Raw genomic sequence first — 17,482 nt, 5'->3', positions numbered from 1 at the left:
TGTTGAGATAGTTGTTGCAGTTGTGGTTGTAATTGTTGTTGTTGTACTGGTGACTCTTGTCACCGTTTTCCTCCCACTTCCTCTTGAGTTGTTTCGTGTTGGCTTCTTCGGCCGCCTGCTCTTTAATTCTTCCCTCAATATGATTTATGAGTTTATGAGCCATTCGACTTGCCTTTTGTATGGAAACGGACTCGTGTGAACTCACATCTTCTTGAATCCTTACTAGTAACCCTTTTGCAAACGCGTCGATCTTCTCTTCTTCATCTTCGAACGCTCCCGGACACAATAGGCACAACTCTGTGAATCATCTTTCATATGTGGTAATGTCGAACTCTTGTGTTCGTAACTCTCTAAGCTCTACCTTGAGCTTATTGACTTCGTTTCTAGGACGGTACTGCGCATTCATCAATTGCTTGAATGCTGACCACGGTAGTGCGTAAGCAGCATTTTGTCATACCTGTTCAAGATAGGTGTTCCACCACGTTAACGCAGTACCTGTGAAGGTATGCGTAGCGTACTTAACTTTGTCCTCTTCATTACACTTACATATGGAAAACACCTATTCGACCTTCTCGGTCCACCATTTCAATCCGATCGGTCCTTCGGTTCCATCAAATTCCAAAGGTTTGCAGGCAGTGAATTCTATGTAGGAGCATCCTATACGATTTCTTGCGCCGTTAGCTGCATTGCTAGATTCAGAGTTATTATTGGTATGTAGCACAGACTGTACTGTGGCTATGTTTGTAGCAAGAAAGGTACGAAATTCCTCTTCGCTCATATTCATGGTGTGTCGAGTAGTTGGTGCCATTTCCTTCAAATAGTCAATGAATCAAGTTATTCATACAGAATATTAAGAGTAGTCAATAGTATTTCGTAGCATAATATGAACTCGTTTATAAAAGCTTTTTCTTCGTATTAACGTTTTATAATTTAAAATTAGGGTATTACGTGTAGTGACCCGAACTTTTCCATATTTATATATATTAATTGAGATTGATATTTACATGATTAAATGTTTCCAACATGTTAAGCAATCAAACTTGTTAAGACTTGATTAATTGAAATATGTTTCATATAGACAATTGACCACCCAAGTTGACCGGTGATTCACGAACGTTAAAACTTGTAAAAACTATATGATGACATATATATGGTTATATATATAGTTAACATTATATTATGATAAGTAAACATATCATTAAGTATATTAACAATGAACTACATATGTAAAAACAAGACTACTAACTTAATGATTTTGAAGCGAGACATATATGTAACGATTATCGTTGTAACGACATTTAATGTATATATATCATATTAAGAGATATTCGTACATCATAATATCATGATAATATAATAATTTAAAATCTCTTTTGATATTATAAACATTGGGTTAACAACATTTAACAAGATCGTTAACCTAAAGGTTTCAAAACAACATTTACATGTAACGACTAACGATGACTTAACGATCTTGTTAAATGTATATACATGTAGTGTTTTAATATGTATTTATACACTTTTGAAAGACTTCAATACATTTATCAAAATACTTCTACTTAACAAAAATGCTTACAATTACATCCTCGTTCAGTTTCATCAACAATTCTACTCGTATGCACCCGTATTCGTACTCGTACAATACACAGCTTTTAGATGTATGTACTATTGGTATATACACTCCAATGATCAGCTCTTAGCAGCCCATGTGAGTCACCTAACACATGTGGGAACCATCATTTGGCAACTAGCATGAAATATCTCATAAAATTACAAAAATATGAGTAATCATTCATGACTTATTTACATGAAAACAAAATTACATATCCTTTATATCTAATCCATACACCAACGACCAAAAACACCTACAAACACTTTCATTCTTCAATTTTCTTCATCTAATTGATCTCTCTCAAGTTCTATCTTCAAGTTCTAAGTGTTCTTCATAAATTCCAAAAGTTCTAGTTTCATAAAATCAAGAATACTTTCAAGTTTGCTAGCTCACTTCCAATCTTGTAAGGTGATCATCCAACCTCAAGAAATCTTTGTTTCTTACAGTAGGTTATCATTCTAATACAAGGTAATAATCATATTCAAACTTTGGTTCAATTTCTATAACTATAACAATCTTATTTCAAGTGATGATCTTACTTGAACTTGTTTTCGTGTCATGATTCTGCTTCAAGAACTTCGAGCCATCCAAGGATCCATTGAAGCTAGATCCATTTTTCTCTTTTCCAGTAGGTTTATCCAAGGAAATTAAGGTAGTAATGATGTTCATAACATCATTCGATTCATACATATAAAGCTATCTTATTCGAAGGTTTAAACTTGTAATCACTAGAACATAGTTTAGTTAATTCTAAACTTGTTCGCAAACAAAAGTTAATCCTTCTAACTTGACTTTTAAAATCAACTAAACACATGTTCTATATCTATATGATATGCTAACTTAATGATTTAAAACCTGGAAACACGAAAAACACCGTAAAACCGGATTTACGCCGTCGTAGTAACACCGCGGGCTGTTTTGGGTTAGTTAATTAAAAACTATGATAAATTTTGATTTAAAAGTTGTTATTCTGAGAAGATGATTTTTATTATGAACATGAAACTATATCCAAAAATTATGGTTAAACTCAAAGTGGAATTATGTTTTCTAAAATGGTCATCTAGACGTCGTTCTTTCGACTGAAATGACTACCTTTACAAAAACGACTTGTAACTTATTTTTCCGACTATAAACCTATACTTTTTCTGTTTAGATTCATAAAATAGAGTTCAATATGAAACCATAGCAATTAGATTCACTCAAAACGGATTTAAAATGAAGAAGTTATGGGTAAAACAAGATTGGATAATTTTTCTCATTTTAGCTACGTGAAAATTGGTAACAAATCTATTCCAACCATAACTTAATCAACTTGTATTGTATATTATGTAATCTTGAGATACCATAGACACGTATACAATGTTTCGACCTATCATGTCGACACATCTATATATATTTCGGAACAACCATAGACACTCTATATGTGAATGTTGGAGTTAGCTATACAGGGTTGAGGTTGATTCCAAAATATATATAGTTTGAGTTGTGATCAATACTGAGATACGTATACACTGGGTCGTGGATTGATTCAAGATAATATTTATCGATTTATTTCTGTACATCTAATTGTGGACAACTAGTTGTAGGTTACTAACGAGGACAGCTGACTTAATAAACTTAAAACATCAAAATATATTAAAAGTGTTGTAAATATATTTTGAACATACTTTGATATATATGTATATATTGTTATAGGTTCGTGAATCAACCAGTGGCCAAGTCTTACTTCCCGACGAAGTAAAAATCTGTGAAAGTGAGTTATAGTCCCACTTTTAAAATCTAATATTTTGGGATGAGAATACATGCAGGTTTTATAAATGATTTACAAAATAGACACAAGTACGTGAAACTACATTCTATGGTTGAATTATCGAAATCGAATATGCCCCTTTTTATTAAGTCTGGTAATCTAAGAATTAGGGAACAGACACCCTAATTGACGCGAATCCTAAAGATAAATCTATTGGGCCTAACAAACCCCATCCAAAGTACCGGATGCTTTAGTACTTCGAAATTTATATCATATCCGAAAGGTGTCCCGGAATGATGGGGATATTCTTATATATGCATCTTGTTAATGTCGGTTACCAGGTGTTCACCATATGAATGATTTTTATCTCTATGTATGGGATGTGTATTGAAATATGAAATCTTGTGGTCTATTGTTACGATTTGATATATATAGGTTAAACCTATAACTCACCAACATTTTTGTTGACGTTTAAAGCATGTTTATTCTCAGGTGAATATTAAGAGCTTCCGCTGTTGCATACTAAAATAAGGACAAGATTTGGAGTCCATGTTTGTATGATATTGTGTAAAAACTGCATTCAAGAAACTGATTTCGATGTAAAATATTTGTATTGTAAACCATTATGTAATGGTCGTGTGTAAACAGGATATTTTAGATTATCATTATTTGATAATCTACGTAAAGCTTTTTAAACCTTTATTTATGAAATAAAGGTTATGGTTTGTTTTAAAAATGAATGCAGTCTTTGAAAAACGTCTCATATAGAGGTCAAAACCTCGCAACGAAATCAATTAATATGGAACGTTTTTAATCAATAAGAACGGGACATTTCAGTTGGTATCAGAGCGTTGGTCTTAGAGAACCAGAATTTTGCATTAGTGTGTCTTATCGAGTTTGTTAGGATGCATTAGTGAGTCTGGACTTCGACCGTGTTTACTTGAAAAATGATTGCTTAACAAATTTTGTTGGAAACTATATATTTTTAACATGTGAATATTATGTGATATATTAATCTCTTAACGCGTTTGATATTATGTGATAGATGTCTACCTCTAGAACAAGTCCCATTGACTCACCTAATAATAATGAAGAGTCAAATGTAAATTGGAATAATTCGTGGACGGATTCACAAGTTCCCGAAGAGGAACCGGAAGAAGAGTCGGAACCGGAAGAAGAATCGGAACCGGAAGAAGATTCGGAACCGGATGAAGAAATAGAACTGGTGGGGGAAATAATAAAACGGTTAAGTAAAAGAAAATCCTCAACCAACCGACCAAGGTTAATTATGGTCAATGGTGTTTCCGCCAAGGAAGCAAAATATTGGGAGGATTACCAATTCTCCGATGAATCGGATTCCGACGAGAATTCCGATGATGTTATAGAAATTACCCCAACTGAATTTAAAAAGGCAAAAGAAAATAATAAGGGAAAGGGCATAAAAATAGAGAAATCTAATTACAACCCCGATGAACTTTATATGTATCGTCAACGCCCGAAGTCCTTAAGTTGTAACAATGACCCGGGAACCTCTAAACCACCAGGTTTTTCTAAACCAATGTGGACAACGACGGCTCGTATTGGGGGAACATCATATATTCCTAGAAACTTGGCAAAACGAACCAAAACCGAAGAAGAAGAAACGAGCGAGTCGGAATAAGATAGTTGTATTCGTGTGGTGTAATATATGTAATATAGTGTTCTTATGCTTTATGATATATGTAAAAATTGCTTGTATTAATAAGTATTTTTTTATGAATCTAACTCTTGTCTATTTTACAGTTTAAAAACACAAAATGGATAGACAACCCAATATTTTAAGAGACCTACCCGGAGACATGATTGATGAAATCTTGTCTAGAGTCGGCCAGAATTCTTCGGCACAACTATTTAAGGCGAGATCAGTTTGTAAGACATTCGAAGAACGTTCCAAGAATGTCTTGGTTTATAAGAGACTTTCGTTTGAAAGATGGGGGATATCACATTGGGAAACCCATAAGTTACGATGTGTTTACTTTGACGCATATATTGCGGGGAACCCAAATGCTATTTTACGCAACGGGTTAAGAAATTATTTTGACTCAATATATCCGAATATTGGACTTCGTGATTTAGAAAAAGCGGCTAACATGCAACATAAAGAAGCATGTTATGCTTACGGATTAGTAATGTTCGCTTCTCACCAAAGTGAGAACAAGAACATCGGGCTACAACTATTAAACAAAACGTTTCCACAAGCGACGGAGTCGGTAATTGGGGTAAGAAATGAGGTTTTTAGATTATTACGGGACTGTTGGACATTACGTAACCCTCGTCCCTTTGACGACGTTACAACACGCTGTCTTATCAACGGCCATAACGGTTATGTTGCACAAGACCAAGGATGGGAAGTAGTCCTAGTAAAACCAGAATGCATGACTTGTTTCTGGACGTATGAATTACGTGTCTTTATTGCCTTTGCTGAACGACTTGTGTACTAGCTAGAATTATCTTCACAACTATCTTGTATCAAAGTTATTGTGTGCTATATTTCATGCTTTATGTAAAATAAGCGGTATTGTAAGTTTGTAAATTATTGTGTAAAAGTTTGAACGCGAAATATTATTATAATCAGTTTTTCATATAGAATTGTAGTAGTTGAATTGTATATTAGCTACTAAGTATGAACTTAACGGGTAGGTACTACCCGAATTTAAACTTATAAAACGCTAATATGAAGAAAAAGCTTTTATAAATGAGTTCATATTATGCTACGAAATACTATTAACTACTCTTAATATTCTGTATGATTAACTTGTTCCATTTAACTATTTTGAAGGAAATGGCACCGACTACTCGACACACCGTGAATATGAATGAAGAGGAATTCCGTACTTTTCTAGCTTCAAACATAGCCGCAGTACAGGCTGCGCTACATACCAACAATAACCTTGGATCTAGCAGTACAGGAAATCGTGTAGGATGCACCTACAAAGAATTCACTGCCTGCAAACCTTTGGAATTTGATGGAACCGAAGGACCGATCGGATTGAAACGGTGGACCGAGAAGGTCGAATCGGTGTTTGCCATAAGTAAGTGTACTGAAGAGGACAAAGTAAAGTACGCTACGCATACCTTCACAGGTTCTGCGTTAACATGGTGGAATACCTATCTAGAGCAAGTGGGACAAGACGATGCGTACGCACTACCGTGGTCAGCATTCAAGCACTTGATGAACGAGAAGTACCGTCCCAGATGCGAGGTTAATAAGCTCAAGACAGAACTTAGAGGGTTACGAACCCAAGGATTTAATATTACCACGTACGAAAGACGATTCACAGAATTGTGCCTATTGTGTCCGGGAGCATTCGAAGATGAGGAAGAGAAGATCGACGCGTTTGTGAAAGGATTACCGGAAAGAATCCAAGAAGATATAAGTTCACACGAGCCCGCCTCCATACAACAGGCATGTAGAATGGCTCACAAACTCGTGAACCAAATTGAAGAAAGAATTAAAGAACAGACTGCTGAAGAGGCCAATGTGAAGCAAGTCAAAAGAAAGTGGGAGGAAAACGGTGATAAGAATCACCAATACAACAACAACAGCAATTACAACAATAATCACAACAATTATCCCAACAATCGCAACATCAATCGCAACTACAACAAACGGCCCAACAACAACAACAACAACAACAACAACAGCAACTACAACAATCATCCCAACAACAATAATAACCGCAACAACAACAACAATCAGAAGCAGCTATGCCAAAGGTGTGAAAAGAATCACTCGGGGTTCTGCACTAAATTTTGCAACAAGTGTAAAAGAAATGGTCATAGCGCGGCGAAGTGTGAGGTCTACGGACCAGGGGTTAATAGAACGAAAGGAACAAATGGTGTCGGAACGAGTAATGGCGGAGCAAGTAGTGTCGGAGCAAGTTATGCCAATGTAGTTTGTTATAAATGTGGAAAACCGGGCCACATTATTAGAAATTGCCCGAACCAGGAGAACACGAATGGACAAGGCCGTGGAAGAGTTTTCAATATTAATGCGGCAGAGGCACAGGAAGACCCGGAGCTTGTTACGGGTACGTTTCTTATTGACAATAAATCTGCTTACGTTTTATTTGATTCGGGTGCGGATAGAAGCTATATGAGTAGAGATTTTGTGCTAAATTAAGTTGTCCATTGACGCCTTTGGATAGTAAATTTTTACTCGAATTAGCAAATGGTAAATTAATTTCAGCAGATAATATATGTCGGAATCGAGAAATTAAACTGGTTAGCGAAACATTTAAGATTGATTTGATACCAGTAGAGTTAGGGAGTTTTGATGTGATAATCGGTATGGACTGGTTGAAAGAAGTGAAAGCAGAGATCGTCTGTTACAAAAATGCAATTCGCATTATACGAGAAAAAGGAAAACCCTTAATGGTGTACGGAGAAAAGGGCAACACGAAGCTACATCTTATTAGTAATTTGAAGGCACAAAAACTAATAAGAAAAGGTTGCTATGCTGTTCTAGCACACGTCGAGAAAGTACAAACTGAAGAAAAGAGCATCAATGATGTTCCCGTCGCAAAAGAATTTCCCGATGTATTTCCTAAAGAATTACCGGGATTACCCCCACATCGATCCGTTGAATTTCAAATAGATCTTGTACCAGGAGCTGCACCAATAGCTCGTGCTCCTTACAGACTCGCACCCAGCGAGATGAAAGAACTGCAAAGCCAATTACAAGAACTTTTAGAGCGTGGTTTCATTCGACCAAGCACATCACCGTGGGGAGCTCCTGTTTTGTTTGTCAAGAAGAAAGATGGTACATTCAGGTTGTGTATCGACTACCGAGAGTTGAACAAACTTACCATTAAGAACCGCTACCCACTACCGAGAATCGACGACTTATTTGATCAACTACAAGGCTCGTCTGTTTATTCAAAGATTGATTTACGTTTCGGGTATCATCAAATGCGGGTGAAAGAAGATGATATTCCAAAGACTGCTTTCAGAACACGTTACGGTCATTACGAGTTTATGGTCATGCCGTTTGGTTTAACTAATGCACCTGCTGTGTTCATGGACCTTATGAACCGAGTGTGTGGACCATACCTTGACAAGTTTGTCATTGTTTTCATTGATGACATACTTATTTACTCAAAGAATGACCAAGAACACGGTGAACATTTGAGAAAGGTGTTAGAAGTATTGAGGAAGGAAGAATTGTACGCTAAGTTTTCAAAGTGTGCATTTTGGTTGGAAGAAGTTCAATTCCTCGGTCACATAGTGAACAAAGAAGGTATTAAGGTGGATCCGGCAAAGATAGAAACTGTTGAAAAGTGGGAAACCCCGAAAACTCCGAAACACATACGCCAGTTTTTAGGACTAGCTGGTTACTACAGAAGGTTCATCCAAGACTTTTCCAGAATAGCAAAACCCTTAACTGCATTAACGCATAAAGGGAAGAAATTTGAATGGAATGATGAACAAGAGAAAGCGTTTCAGTTATTGAAGAAAAAGCTAACTACGGCACCTATATTGTCATTGCCTGAAGGGAATGATGATTTTGTGATTTATTGTGATGCATCAAAGCAAGGTCTCGGTTGTGTATTAATGCAACGAACGAAGGTGATTGCTTATGCGTCTAGACAATTGAAGATTCACGAACAAAATTATACGACGCATGATTTGGAATTAGGCGCGGTTGTGTTTGCATTAAAGACTTGGAGGCACTACTTATATGGGGTTAAAAGTATTATATATACCGACCACAAAAGTCTTCAACACATATTTAATCAGAAACAACTGAATATGAGGCAGCGTAGGTGGATTGAATTATTGAATGATTACGACTTTGAGATTCGTTACCACCCGGGGAAGGCAAATGTGGTAGCCGATGCCTTGAGCAGGAAGGACAGAGAACCCATTCGAGTAAAATCTATGAATATAATGATTCATAATAACCTTACTACTCAAATAAAGGAGGCGCAACAAGGAGTTTTAAAAGAGGGAAATTTAAAAGATGAATTACCCAAAGGATCGGAGAAACATCTTAATATTCGGGAAGACGAAACCCGGTATAGGGCTGAAAGGATTTGGGTACCAAAATTTGGAGATATGAGAGAAATGGTACTTAGAGAATCTCATAAAACCAGATACTCAATACATCCTGGAACGGGGAAGATGTACAAGGATCTCAAGAAACATTTTTGGTGGCCGGGTATGAAAGCTGATGTTGCTAAATACGTAGGAGAATGTTTGACGTGTTCTAAGGTCAAAGCTGAACATCAGAAACCATCAGGTCTACTTCAACAACCAGAAATCCCAGAATGGAAATGGGAAAACATTACCATGGATTTCATCACTAAATTGCCAAGGACTGCAAGTGGTTTTGATACTATTTGGGTAATAGTTGATCGTCTCACCAAATCAGCACACTTCCTGCCAATAAGAGAAGATGACAAGATGGAGAAGTTAGCACGGCTGTATTTGAAGGAAGTCATCTCCAGACATGGAATACCAATCTCTATTATCTCTGATAGGGATGGTAGATTTATTTCAAGATTCTGGCAGACATTACAGCAAGCATTAGGAACTCGTCTAGACATGAGTACTGCCTATCATCCACAAACTGATGGGCAGAGTGAAAGGACGATACAAACGCTTGAAGACATGCTACGAGCATGTGTTATTGATTTTGGAAACAGTTGGGATCGACATCTACCGTTAGCAGAATTTTCCTACAACAACAGCTACCATTCAAGCATTGAGATGGCACCGTTTGAAGCACTTTATGGTAGAAAGTGCAGGTCTCCGATTTGTTGGAGTGAAGTGGGGGATAGACAGATTACGGGTCCGGAGATTATACAAGAAACTACCGAGAAGATCATCCAAATTCAACAACGGTTGAAAACCGCCCAAAGTCGACAAAAGAGCTACGCTGACATTAAAAGAAAAGATATAGAAATTTGAAATTGGAGAGATGGTCATGCTTAAAGTTGCACCTTGGAAAGGCGTTGTTCGATTTGGTAGACGAGGGAAATTAAATCCAAGGTTTATTGGACCATTCAAGATTATTGATCGTGTCGGACCAGTAGATTACCGACTTGAGTTACCTCAACAACTCGCGGCTGTACATAACACTTTCCACGTCTCGAATTTGAAGAAATGTTTTGCTAAAGAAGATCTCACTATTCCGTTAGATGAAATCCAAATCAACGAAAAACTTCAATTCATCGAAGAACCCGTCGAAATAATGGATCGTGAGGTTAAAAGACTTAAGCAAAACAAGATACCAATTGTTAAGGTTTGATGGAATGCTCGTAGAGGACCCGAGTTCACCTGGGAGAGTGAAGATCAGATGAAGAAGAAATACCCGCATCTATTTCCAGAATATTCGTCAACACCTTCAACAGCTTAAAATTTCGGGACGAAATTTATTTAACGGGTAGGTACTGTAGTGACCCGAACTTTTCCATGTTTATATATATTAATTGAGATTGATATTTACATGATTAAATGTTTCCAACATGTTAAGCAATCAAACTTGTTAAGACTTGATTAATTGAAATATGTTTCATATAGACAATTGACCACCCAAGTTGACCGGTGATTCACGAACGTTAAAACTTGTAAAAACTATATGATGACATATATATGGTTATATATATAGTTAACATTATATTATGATAAGTAAACATATCATTAAGTATATTAACAATGAACTACATATGTAAAAACAAGACTACTAACTTAATGATTTTGAAGCGAGACATATATGTAACGATTATCGTTGTAACGACATTTAATGTATATATATCATATTAAGAGATATTCGTACATCATAATATCATGATAATATAATAATTTAAAATCTCTTTTGATATTATAAACATTGGGTTAACAACATTTAACAAGATCGTTAACCTAAAGGTTTCAAAACAACATTTACATGTAACGACTAACGATGACTTAACGATCTTGTTAAATGTATATACATGTAGTGTTTTAATATGTATTTATACACTTTTGAAAGACTTCAATACATTTATCAAAATACTTCTACTTAACAAAAATGCTTACAATTACATCCTCGTTCAGTTTCATCAACAATTCTACTCGTATGCACCCGTATTCGTACTCGTACAATACACAGCTTTTAGATGTATGTACTATTGGTATATACACTCCAATAATCAGCTCTTAGCAGCCCATGTGAGTCACCTAACACATGTGGGAACCATCATTTGGCAACTAGCATGAAATATCTCATAAAATTACAAAAATATGAGTAATCATTCATGACTTATTTACATGAAAACAAAATTACATATCCTTTATATCTAATCCATACACCAACGACCAAAAACACCTACAAACACTTTCATTCTTCAATTTTCTTCATCTAATTGATCTCTCTCAAGTTCTATCTTCAAGTTCTAAGTGTTCTTCATAAATTCCAAAAGTTCTAGTTTCATAAAATCAAGAATACTTTCAAGTTTGCTAGCTCACTTCCAATCTTGTAAGGTGATCATCCAACCTCAAGAAATCTTTGTTTCTTACAGTAGGTTATCATTCTAATACAAGGTAATAATCATATTCAAACTTTGGTTCAATTTCTATAACTATAACAATCTTATTTCAAGTGATGATCTTACTTGAACTTGTTTTCGTGTCATGATTCTGCTTCAAGAACTTCGAGCCATCCAAGGATCCATTGAAGCTAGATCCATTTTTCTCTTTTCCAGTAGGTTTATCCAAGGAAATTAAGGTAGTAATGATGTTCATAACATCATTCGATTCATACATATAAAGCTATCTTATTCGAAGGTTTAAACTTGTAATCACTAGAACATAGTTTAGTTAATTCTAAACTTGTTCGCAAACAAAAGTTAATCCTTCTAACTTGACTTTTAAAATCAACTAAACACATGTTCTATATCTATATGATATGCTAACTTAATGATTTAAAACCTGGAAACACGAAAAACACCGTAAAACCGGATTTACGCCGTCGTAGTAACACCGCGGGCTGTTTTGGGTTAGTTAATTAAAAACTATGATAAATTTTGATTTAAAAGTTGTTATTCTGAGAAGATGATTTTTATTATGAACATGAAACTATATCCAAAAATTATGGTTAAACTCAAAGTGAAAGTATGTTTTCTAAAATGGTCATCTAGACGTCGTTCTTTCGACTGAAATGACTACCTTTACAAAAACGACTTGTAACTTATTTTTCCGACTATAAACCTATACTTTTTCTGTTTAGATTCATAAAATAGAGTTCAATATGAAACCATAGCAATTAGATTCACTCAAAACGGATTTAAAATGAAGAAGTTATGGGTAAAACAAGATTGGATAATTTTTCTCATTTTAGCTACGTGAAAATTGGTAACAAATCTATTCCAACCATAACTTAATCAACTTGTATTGTATATTATGTAATCTTGAGATACCATAGACACGTATACAATGTTTCGACCTATCATGTCGACACATCTATATATATTTCGGAACAACCATAGACACTCTATATGTGAATGTTGGAGTTAGCTATACAGGGTTGAGGTTGATTCCAAAATATATATAGTTTGAGTTGTGATCAATACTGAGATACGTATACACTGGGTCGTGGATTGATTCAAGATAATATTTATCGATTTATTTCTGTACATCTAATTGTGGACAACTAGTTGTAGGTTACTAACGAGGACAGCTGACTTAATAAACTTAAAACATCAAAATATATTAAAAGTGTTGTAAATATATTTTGAATATACTTTGATATATATGTATATATTGTTATAGGTTCGTGAATCAACCAGTGGCCAAGTCTTACTTCCCGACGAAGTAAAAATCTGTGAAAGTGAGTTATAGTCCCACTTTTAAAATCTAATATTTTGGGATGAGAATACATGCAGGTTTTATAAATGATTTACAAAATAGACACAAGTACGTGAAACTACATTCTATGGTTGAATTATCGAAATCGAATATGCCCCTTTTTATTAAGTCTGGTAATCTAAGAATTAGGGAACAGACACCCTAATTGACGCGAATCCTAAAGATAGATCTATTGGGCCTAACAAACCCCATCCAAAGTACCGAATGCTTTAGTACTTCGAAATTTATATCATATCCGAAGGGTGTCCCGGAATGATGGGGATATTCTTATATATGCATCTTGTTAATGTCGGTTACCAGGTGTTCACCATATGAATGATTTTTATCTCTATGTATGGGATGTGTATTGAAATATGAAATCTTGTGGTCTATTGTTACGATTTGATATATATAGGTTAAACCTATAACTCACCAACATTTTTGTTGACGTTTAAAGCATGTTTATTCTCAGGTGAATATTAAGAGCTTCCGCTGTTGCATACTAAAATAAGGACAAGATTTGGAGTCCATGTTTGTATGATATTGTGTAAAAACTGCATTCAAGAAACTGATTTCGATGTAACATATTTGTATTGTAAACCATTATGTAATGGTCGTGTGTAAACAGGATATTTTAGATTATCATTATTTGATAATCTACGTAAAGCTTTTTAAACCTTTATTTATGAAATAAAGGTTATGGTTTGTTTTAAAAATGAATGCAGTCTTTGAAAAACGTCTCATATAGAGGTCAAAACCTCGCAACGAAATCAATTAATATGGAACGTTTTTAATCAATAAGAACGGGACATTTCATTACGTACCCGTTAAGTTCATACTTAGTAGCTAATATACAATTCAACTACTGCAATTCTATATGAAAACTGATCATAATATTTCGTGTTCAACTTTTATACAATATCTTAGAAACTTACAATACCGTTATTTTACATATAGCATGGAACATAGCACACAATAATTTTGATACAAGACAGTTTTGAAGATAAATCTAGTTAATACGCAAGTGTTCAGCAAAGGCAATAAAGACACGTAATTCATAAGTCCAGAAACAAGTCATGCATTCTGGTTTTACTAAAACGACTTCCCATCCTTGGTCTTGTGGGAAGTAACCGTTATGACCGTTGGCTAGACAACATGTTGTAATGTCGTCAAAAGGACGAGGGTTACGTAATGCCCAACAGCCTCGTAACAGTCTAAAAACCTTGTTTCTCACCCCAACTACTGAGTCCGTCACTTGTGGGAATGTTTCATTTAATAGTTGTAATCCGATGTTCTTTTTCTCACTTTGGTGAGGAGCAAACATCACTAACCCGTAAGCATAACATGCTTCTTTATGTTGCATGTTAGAAGCTCTTTCTAAAGCACGAATTCCTATGTTGGAATAGGTAGAGTCAAAATAGGTTCTCAACCCGTAGCGTAAAATTGCTTCCGGGTTTCCAGCATTTAATGCCTTAAAGAAAACACGGTGCAACTTATGGTCTTCCCAATGTGATATACCCCATCTATCAAAGGAAAGCCTTTTATTAACTAAGGCATTCATGGAACGTCTTTCAAATATTGAGGGAAGAATATTATGCCGATGAATTCTGACCGACTCTAGATAAGATTTCATCAATCATATCCCCTGGTAGGTCTTCTAAAATATTTGGTCGTCTATCCTTAACGTCCATTTTGTGTTTTTATACTGTAAAATAAACAAGGATTAGATTCGTAAAAGATAATTAACAGACAATACAAGCAATTTTTACATAGAACATAAAAGTACAAGCACACTACAATACATAAATTACACAACATGATTACAACCCTCTAATCTGAATCACTGGTTTCTTATTCTTCGGACTTGGTTCGTTTTCCTTATTTTCTAGGGATATATGATGTTCCTCTAATACGAGCAGTCATTTTCACAAATGGTTTAGAAAAACCTGGTGGCTTAGAGGTTCCCTGGTTATTGTTACAATTTAAGAAGTACGGATGTTGACGATACATATAAAGTTCATCGGGGTTGAAATCAGGTTTTTCTATTTTTGATACCTTTTCCCTTACGGTTTTCTTTTGCTTTTTCAAATTGGGTCGGGGTAATTTCTATAACATCATCGGAATCCTCATCGGGATCCGATTCATTAGAAAATTGGTAATCTTCCCAATATTTTGCTTTCTCGGCGGAAACACCATTGACCATTATTAATTTTGGACCATTGGTTGAAGATTTTCTTTTATTTAACCATTTTTCTGTAGTTATTAATATTTATTCCTCCGGAACCTCCTCTTCTTCAGGTTCCTCCTCTTCCGGTTCTTCCTCTTCCGGTTCTTCTTCGGGAATTTGTGAATCTTCCCAAAATATATTCGACTCTTCATTATTATTAGGCGAGTCGATAGGATTTGTACTAGAGGTAGACATCTATCACACAATATCAAACATGTTAAGAGATTAATATATCACATAATATTTTCATGTTAATAATATATAGTTTCCAACAAAAGTGTTAAGCAATCGTTTTTAAAGAAAAAACACGGTCGAAGTCCAGACTCACTAATGTATCCTAACAAACTCGATAAGACACACTAATGCAAATTTCTGGTTCTCTAAGACCAACGCTCGGATACCAACTGAAATGTCCCGTTCATATCGATTATAAATGTTTCATATTAATTGATCTCTTTGCGAGGTTATGACCTCTATATGAGACGTTTTTCAAAGACTGCATTCGTTTTTAAAATAAACCATAACCTTTATTTTATCGACAAGGTTAAAAGGACACCACCTAGATTATCAATAAATGATAATCTAAAAATATCACACTTACACACTACCAATACATATTGGTTTACAATATTAATATGTTACAACAAAGTAAATCTCGAATGCAGTTTTAAACAATATTATACAAGCATGCTGACACCAAATCTTGTCCATATTTTAGCATGCAACAGTGAAAGCTCTTAATAATCATCTGAGAATAAACATGCTTTAAACGTCAACAAAAATGTTGGTGAGTTATAGATTTAACCTATATATTTATCAAATCGTAATAATAGACCACAAGATTTCATATTTCAATATACATCCCATACATAGAGATAAAAATCATTCATATGGTGAACACCTGGTAACCGACATTAACAAGATGCATATAAGAATATCCCCTATCATTCCGGGACATCCATCGGACATGATAAAAACGAATTCGAAGTACTAAAGTATCCGGTACTTTGGATGGGGTTTGTTAGGTCCAATAGATATATCTTTAGGATTCGCGTCAATTAGTAGATCGGTTTACTAATTCTTAGGCTACCAAGCAAAAAGGGGCATATTTGGCTTCGATCATTCACCCATATAATGTAGTTTCATTTACTTGTGTCTATTTCGTAAAACATTTATAAAACTGCATGTATTCTCATCCCAAAAATATTATATTTTAAAAATGGGACTATAACTCACTCTCACAGATTTTTACTTCGTCGGGAAGTAAGACTTGGCCACTGGTCGATTCACGAACCTATAACAAATATGTACATATATATCAAAGTATGTTCAAAATATATTTACAACATTTTTAATACATTTTACTGTTTTAAGTTTATTAAGTCAGCTGTCCTCGTTAGTAACCTACAACTAGTTATCCACAGTTAGATGTACAGAAATAAATTGATATATATTATCTTAAATCATTCCATGACCCAGTATATACACGTCTCAGGCTAGATCACAACTCAAAGTGTATATATTTTTTGGAATCAACCTCAACCCTGTATAGCTAACTCAAATATTACTGCATATAGAGTGTCTATGGTTGTTCCAAATAATATATATACATGGGTCGATATGATATGTCAAAACATTTGTATACGTGTCTATGGTATCCTAATATTACATAATATATTAGAATACATGTATAATACAATATAAGTTAGCTAGGATATGATTAATTTAGATTTGTTATCAATTTTCACGTAGCTACAACAAGCAAAATTATCCAATCTTGTTTTACCCATAACTTCTTCGTTTTAAATCCGTTTTGAGTGATTCAAGTTGCTATGATTTCATATTGAACTTAAGTTTATGAATCTAAATAGAAAAAGTATAAGTTTATAGTCGGAAATACAGGTTACAAGTCAATATTATAAGAGGTAGTCAATTCAGTCGAAAGAACGACGTCTTGATGACCATTTTGAAAAACATACTTTCACTTTGAATTTAACCATGATTTTTGGATATAGTTTCATGTTCA

Source organism: Rutidosis leptorrhynchoides, chromosome 3, assembly GCF_046630445.1.
Source record: "Rutidosis leptorrhynchoides isolate AG116_Rl617_1_P2 chromosome 3, CSIRO_AGI_Rlap_v1, whole genome shotgun sequence".
In the NCBI taxonomy this organism is placed as follows: domain Eukaryota; kingdom Viridiplantae; phylum Streptophyta; class Magnoliopsida; order Asterales; family Asteraceae; genus Rutidosis; species Rutidosis leptorrhynchoides.
The sequence above is the reverse complement of the archived record's forward strand: the minus strand, read 5'-3'. Positions refer to the sequence as shown.